Genomic DNA, 7800 nt, shown 5'->3' with positions numbered 1-7800 from the left:
ACCGCGTGGAAAGGGTGCTTTAGGGAAGGTGCTCAGTTCACTGGTTCTGGCGCATTCCCAATGTAGGTTCCCGCGCTTTACTGTTCATTTTTTGGAGGTTGCGTTGGCAAGCCAGATGCGGCCCTACAGCATCATAGATGACTGCTACTTAAACTTGTATAATCACTTGAAAGACTTGTGAAAACACAGATTCTTGGACCGCGCTCCCAGAATTTTGATTCAGCAATTCGGGGGGGGGGGGCTGAGGATTTGCATATCTAACGAGCATCCCGGTGAGGCTGATGCTAAGATTTTGCGAACTATACTTTGAAGAGTGCTGCCATCGACCTCAGTTTTAGAGAGGATGCATATATAAAGTTAGGAAGGATGACAAGGCACTTTGTAAGCTCTGTAGCTAGTCAAGTTAAAGATGTGCACGCTTTATGACTGCCACTCCAGTTTTCAGAATATAATTTTGAGAAACTTTTGCGAGTGCATGGAAAGATATGAGAGGAATGTTAAAAGCAGCACTTTTAAAAAATCTTTTTTTTTTTTTTTTTGGTGCAGATCAAATCCAGGACCTTGAATATGCTAGACAAGTGTCCCAGTTCCCAAAAGAATAATAATAAAACTAGTTTAGAAATAATTCACAGTAAGAATAGAACAACGATAAAATACAAAAACAAACTCTTAAACACCATTCACTAAGATTCACAATCTGGGAGTTGGGGGTTTAGCTCAGTGAGAAACATCTACCTAACCTGTACAATGCTGTGGGTTTGATCCCCAGCACTGGGGGGGGGGGGGGAGATGGAAAGATAAATCAGAAAACTCAACATCTAATCTATATTTGCTATTCCAGTTTTGTCAACTGTCCCAATAATGCCTTTTCTAGCACTTTTCCCCCTGGACAAGATGCAGTTCAGGACCATGGTGTCATCTAATTGTCACCTCTGTTTCACATCCCCTAATCTACGCTGGTTCCTCAGCTTTTCTTTTTTTTTTTTTTTTTTCTTTTTTTAATTTTTATTGGTTGTTCACAACATTACAAAGCTCTTGACATATCATATTTCATACATTAGATTGAAGTGGGTTATGAACTCCCAATTTTACCCCAAATGCAGATTGCAGAATCACGTCAGTTACACATCCACAATTTTACATAATGCCCAATTAGTAATTGTTGTATTCTGCTACCTTTCCTATCCCCTACTATCCCCCCTCCCCTCCCCTCCCATCTTCTCTCTACGCCATCTACTGTAATTCATTTCTCTCCTTGTTTATTTTCCCATTCCCCTCACAACCTCTTACATGTAATTTTGTATAGCAATGAGGGTCTCCCTTCATTTCCATGCAATTTCCCTTTTCTCTCCCTTTCCCTCCCATCTCATGTCTCTGTTTAATGTCTCAGCTTTTCTTGTCATGCCACAGGCATTTTTTGAAGAATACAGGCAAAACTAGACATGAGATACCACTACACACTTATTAAATCCACAACACTGGAAGCTTCAAATGCTAACAAGGATGTAGAGCAACAGGTACTCTTCATTCATTGTTGGTGAGAATGCAAAATGGAAATGAACTATTGAGTCATGAAGAGACATGGCAATAAATGCATATTGCTAAGTGAAAGGAGCCAATCTGAAAAGGCTGCATGTGGTATGAATCCAATATATGACATTCTGGAAAAAGGCAAAATTGGGGAGATAGTAAAAGGATCAGTGGCTGCTGGGGCTACATAAAGAAAGAGATGAATAAGCAGAGCACAGAAGATTTGGGGAGCAATGAAACTATTCTGTATGATACTATACTGGTACACACATGGCATATATTTGTAAAAACTCATAGAATATACAACACCAAGAGTGGGTTACAATGTAAAACTATAGATTTTGGGTGCTAATGATGTGTCAACACAGGATACATTAATTGTAATACATGCACCACTCTGATCACTGATAGAAGGATTGATTGTTCCTGTCTGGACACAGGGGTTCTATAAGATCTCTGTCATTTTCCTCAGTTTTACTGTGAAACTAAAACAGCTCTAAAGAAAGAGTCTGCCTGGGCATGGTGGCACACACCTGTAATCCCAACAGCTAGGGAGGCTGAGGCAAGAGGACTGTGAATTCAAAGCCAGCCTCAGCAACTTGGCAAGACCCTATCTCTAAATAAAATACAAAAAAGGGCTGGGGATGTGGCTTAGTGGTTAAGTGTCCCTGGATTCAATCCTTGGTACCAATAAATAAATAACAAGAAATAAAGTCTATTAAGAAAACAGGCAATTTTGTGTTTTTTTTTTTTTTTGGTTTTTTTTTTTATAAAAGCTTCTTCTTTGGGAGGTCACTTTGTTAAGATGTTGTCCACTTTTTCCACTTCATTTTTTTATTTTGTAATTGACAAGTATTTGTGATAAATTCAGTAACATTGTTCTCAATAGCAGAGACTTTGTTCATATATAGAATTTTTTTTAAAAAAGTGTGTGTGCATCTAGGGGAATATTTAAAGCAGTGAGAAGTGAAAGAACGACAGCTATACATAACAATTCAATCTGGGGGCATAGAGGATGGTTCCAATTGTTTAAAGTTTAAAATATGCAAAAGAACACAATATGTATTTAGAAATACAAATAACACATGGCCACATCCCCAGCCCTTTTTTAATATTTTTCCTTTCTAAGGAAAAAAGAAATGATAAACAGAAATCTCATGTGTTTGTTTGCAAGGCTAGAGTTTAAACCCAGGGCCTTACACTTACTGTGCAAGTTCTCTGTCATTAAGCTACCTCTCCTACTGTAATAAACAGAAACTTTGGATACTGGTTTCCTCTCCAGTTGGGAAAAGGAAAGGAATGCTATTGGGAGAAGTTCAGACTCAGGTGAGGGGATGGGGAGCGAGTATAAGGATGCTCACTGCATCATTATTTTTATATATTTTGTAAATATTATTTTATATCATAATTTTTTTTTAAATTTTTTAGTTGTTGATGCACCTTTATTTTTTATTTATTCATATATATTCAGCACTGAGAATCAAACCCAGTGCCTCATGAATGTTAGGCAAGTGCTCTACCGCTGAGCTACAACCCCAGCCCTCATATTTTATATGTTAATATTATTATTTTTAATTTTTTTTAATTTTTGTAGTTGTAGATGGACAGAATGCCTTTATTTTATTTGTCTATTTTTATGTGGTGCTGAGGATCAAACCCAGTGCCTTACACATGCTAGGCAAGCGCTCTGCTGCTGAGCTACAGCCCCAGCCCTTAATATTTTAAAAATAATATTTGGGAAAAGAAAAATTGGGGGCTGGGGTTGTGGCTCAGCAGTAGAGTGCTGACCTAGCATGGGTGAGGCACTGGGTTCAATCCTCAGCACTACATAGAAATAAATAAAATGAGCCTGGTGCGGTTGTTCATGCCTGTAATCCCAAGTGGTCCCAGAGGCTGAGACAGAAGGATCATGAATTCAAAGCCAGCCTCAGCAAAGGCAAGGAGCTAAGCAACTCAGTGAGACCCTGTCTCTAAATAAAATACAAAATAGGGCTGGGGATGTGGCTCAGTGGTCAAGTGCCCCTGAGTTCCATGCCAAATAAATAAATAAACAAAAATAAAGGTATCATGTCCAACTACAACTAAAAAATATATATTTTTTAAAAAGAAGAAAAATTTGCACTGGGCACAGTAGCAGATGCCTCTAATTCCAGCTACTCAGGAAGCTGAGGCAGAAGGATTACCAATTCAAGGTCAGCATCAGCAACTTATCAAGACCCTGTCTCTAAAGAGTTTTAAAAGGGCTGGGGATGTTTGTAGCTCAATGGTAGGGTACCATCATGTTCAATCCCCAGTACTACAAAGAAAGGAAGGAAAAGGGGGGTAGAAGACAGGAAAGAAAGAGATTGAGGGAGGGAGAGAGAAAGGAAGAAGATTGCTATAGGGATTTGAAGAAAAAAACAGGTGAATGGGATGGTAAAGGGGAAGACATGAAGTGATATCTAAAAAGAGTTCTGAAGTGGGGAAAGAGCTGAGCCATGTTTACATGGCTTCCTGGAGCCTCTTGCCCTGTGACTCCACGGTGGCTATCTTGCTTGGCACTTGAGATCCTTCATGTGTGGAGAATATGAAAAGGCCGATGCCGTAAGTCAAACAGACACACAAAGAAATGTCCAATCAGTAGGAAAAAATTCAGTCCTACAAGCCAACCCACTCAGTGGCTGAGCACCTGCTGAGTTCACTTCCTGGTACCAATAAATATATAAATAATAAATAGGGTTGGGGATGTAGCTCGGTTGTAAGAGTAGTTGCCCTGTGTTTACTCGCCCAGTAAGGGAGTGGGGGAACTTGCTAATCAATTCTCTCTGTCTGCAAAGTGTTATTTGCATTCTAGTGTGACTAATAAAGATAATTAAATGAAGCAGCATGTACCCTGAAGGGGAAATGATTGGCTACAGAGCAATTTCATCATGTTCAATAAATAAGGATCTATCTAAGCTCCTAGAAAGCAGATCTTGTGATAAAAAGGAAACATTCATTCTTTTTTTTTTTTTTTTTTTTTTTTTTTTTTTTTAAGATACAGTGCATGACAGTGAGAGCAAGAAGAAGAAGAAATGAGGCAAGGAAGGCTGAGAAGCAATGGAGCCGGATGTTAGATCACCATGCAGGCTACATCTTTATGACAGCTTCAAAGATAGACAGCCAGCTTCTTAGCAGGTGTACTCATTAGACCACATGGAATGTCTGTACAGGCTCTACAGAGAATCTGCCCATTGAAACAGTGAATCAGAGGAGAGGAAATTTATTTGCTGGCTCTTTCCCACCCTGGTCTTCCATTTCCCTGAACTTCTCCATGAGAGTTAACTTGCCTGCTCTTCTATGCTGCACTGCCTTAGACTCATTGGCAGCCATGTGGAAGACACGGTGCTTCATTCCAGTGAATCCAGAGGCATATGGAGGAGCCAGAGAACACAGATAGTTGGCTTTGGTTAGTAGATGCGCTATAACAACAGCTGCAGTGGAACAGGCAGCCTAGAGTTGAAGAGACAGGTGACTAAAGAATTTGAGTATCATATAAGCCGTCTGATAACAGCAATCATAGAGTTTTGTCATCAAATCAGCACTGAAACTCTCTGACCTAGAAGTTGCAAAGGTAAATCCATCTTGGGGCCTGTGCAGGTCCTGTCAAAAGTGAAGTGGACCATATGGTGGGGGTGGGGGTGCATTACCAATTACCAGAACTTATTCTGCCTAGTGAATGTCTCAAAGCATAATTCTGGTCTATTATTACCCTTTCAGACCTTTGTCTTGGTGTGGCCAGATCTTCTGATCTTTGATGAGAAACCGGAGATCCAGATGGTGTCAATTCTTCTGATTAAATGTTGACAACTACAAAAATTTTTAAAAATTTAAGATACCAATAGGCCAAGCCAGGTGTGGCAGCCTTTACCTGTAATCCCAGCAACTACAGAGGCAGGAGGGACATGAGTTAGAGGCCAATCTCAGTCACTTATCAAGAATCTATCTCAAAATAAAATAGAAAGTACAGGGCTGGGGTTGTAGCTCAGTGGTAGAGCGCTTACCTCGCACGTCTGAGGCCCTGGGTTCAATCCCCAGCACCACATAAAAATAAATAAATAAAATAAAGATAAAAAATAAACAAATAAAAATAAAGATATTGTGTCCATCTACATCTAAAAATATTTTTTTTAATAAAATAAAAAGTACAGGGGGTGTGGTTCCGTGGTAAATAACCTCTGGGTTCAATTCACACAGTACCATAAAATAAAATAATATACCCAGTGGGCCAGCATAATATTAAATCGAATTTTTTTTTTTTCTGTACCGGAGATTGAACTCAGGGGCAGTGACTACTAATCAGCCCTATTTCGTATTTTATGTAGAGACTGGGTCTCACTGAGTTGCTTAGCGCCTTGCCTTTGCTGAGGCTGGCTTTGAACTCAGATATCCTCCTGCCTCAGCCTCCTGAGCTGCTGGGAGTATAGATGTGTGCTACCACACCCAGCAGTAGTCGTAACTTTTGATCTACTCAGAAAACTATGGTGATCATTTAAGGAAGAGGTAAATCATACCTGCAGACGTGGTTATAAAAACAGAGAAGTTGGCTAAATAAATCTAGGAGACCCAGGTGAAGAAGAAACGTCAGGCTTTGGAAATAGAGCAGATGTAAAAGGGAAAACAGAAAAACAATTACCAAAGATACCTCCAAACTTGCAGCTGAGAGACACTGGGAAGCAGATGCCCTGGACAGATAGGAAAATTATAGTAAAAAGATAGGAAAGAAGAATGTTGCAAACAAAGTCATTTTCGTTTTTCCTCTAAAGCAGGCCTCCCCATGGGCATTGGATGTTTTCAGGTGTCTCAAACTCCTGAAAAGACAAACGGGGACAAAAACACCCTAAAACACATGACTGTCATACAGCTTGGTTCCGTTCCTGATATATAGCTATTGACTTTTATTGGAATCTGTGGGGAAACGGTTGGTTCATTATTTCACAATTTTATCACTTTTATTATTTCATAACCATACCTATCAGCTGCTTGCACAACTTAACCCCAAGACAAGGGGTTTAGGACTTTCTGGGTAAAAAACTTAATGATAGGAAGCAAGATAAGGGGTTGCTGCACAATAGAATGGTCCACATTTTTTTTTTTGCTGAAGACTTTATTGTTGTTGTTTTTTACTTTTTAAAAAATTTAAATTTTCATATGAGAATTCCTGTATGCTTTTTACCCACTTCACCAATTATTAACATTTTTACTTCATTTATTTTATTACTTGCTTGTATTGTATACTTGTGATATATGTATATTATGTATGGTATATAATTATACATACAGATATAAACATGGAACTATTATCATCTGAGAGTAAGGTGCAGGCACTATGCTTCTTTACCTCTAAAGTATTTCAGGGTACATGTTATAAGAACACAGCCATAGTACTTATTGAAATTAGGAAATTTAGTGTGGCTACAATGTTATTTTCTAGTCCATAGTCTAGACTCAAATTTTGTTAATTGTCCCAATAATACTTTATAGTTATCTGTTTCCTGATCCAAGATCTAATCCAGGATCATATGTCACATTTAGTTGTTACATCTTTTTAGCGAAGACCTTATTTTTTTCAACTTTAATATATATCATTTAATTACACCTAAAACCTATTTCAAATTACAATCATTTAAATGGTATTTTAAAATATTAGAAATGTCAAGTTAGGCAAAATTTTACACTGATTAGAACAAACATTGGGAATTGAACTTTGCTAAGTGGGAAAGTTCTGTCAAGGCCAAAAAAGAAAATAGAGCAAAAAGTCAGAATTGTTCTTAATTTGTGAGCAGAGTCCATTAAGGACAGAAAAACAAAGTGTTCATGTGTATTTCTGGCCAGTACATGTCTCTCCCCTTGTTGTTCTTGTCCTACTATTGAGGCCTCTGTGCTTCTCAAACCACCTTTAGTGAAGGATCAGGGTTTTTGTTGTTGTTGTTGTTGTTGTTGTTTAATATTTTTTTTAGTTGTAGATGGACACAATATCTTTATTTTATTTATTTATTTTTTGATGTGGTGCTGAGGATCGAATCCAGTGCTTCCCATATCTGAGACAAGTGCTCAATCTCTGAGCTACAACCCCAGCCCTGAAGGATCAATTTTGTGTCTTTTTATCAGTGCTCTTTTCCATCTATCAAGGACTGACTATTTTATATAAAATATAATGAAAATAAATTAATAGAAAAATGAAATAATAATACACATACACAATTCCCATCTATGTTTTTATCTTTAGATTCAACAAACTTACTTTCTTAA

The sequence above is a fragment of the Urocitellus parryii genome, chromosome 3 (assembly GCF_045843805.1).
Source record: "Urocitellus parryii isolate mUroPar1 chromosome 3, mUroPar1.hap1, whole genome shotgun sequence".
NCBI classification, from domain to species: Eukaryota; Metazoa; Chordata; class Mammalia; order Rodentia; family Sciuridae; genus Urocitellus; species Urocitellus parryii.
The sequence above is the reverse complement of the archived record's forward strand: the minus strand, read 5'-3'. Positions refer to the sequence as shown.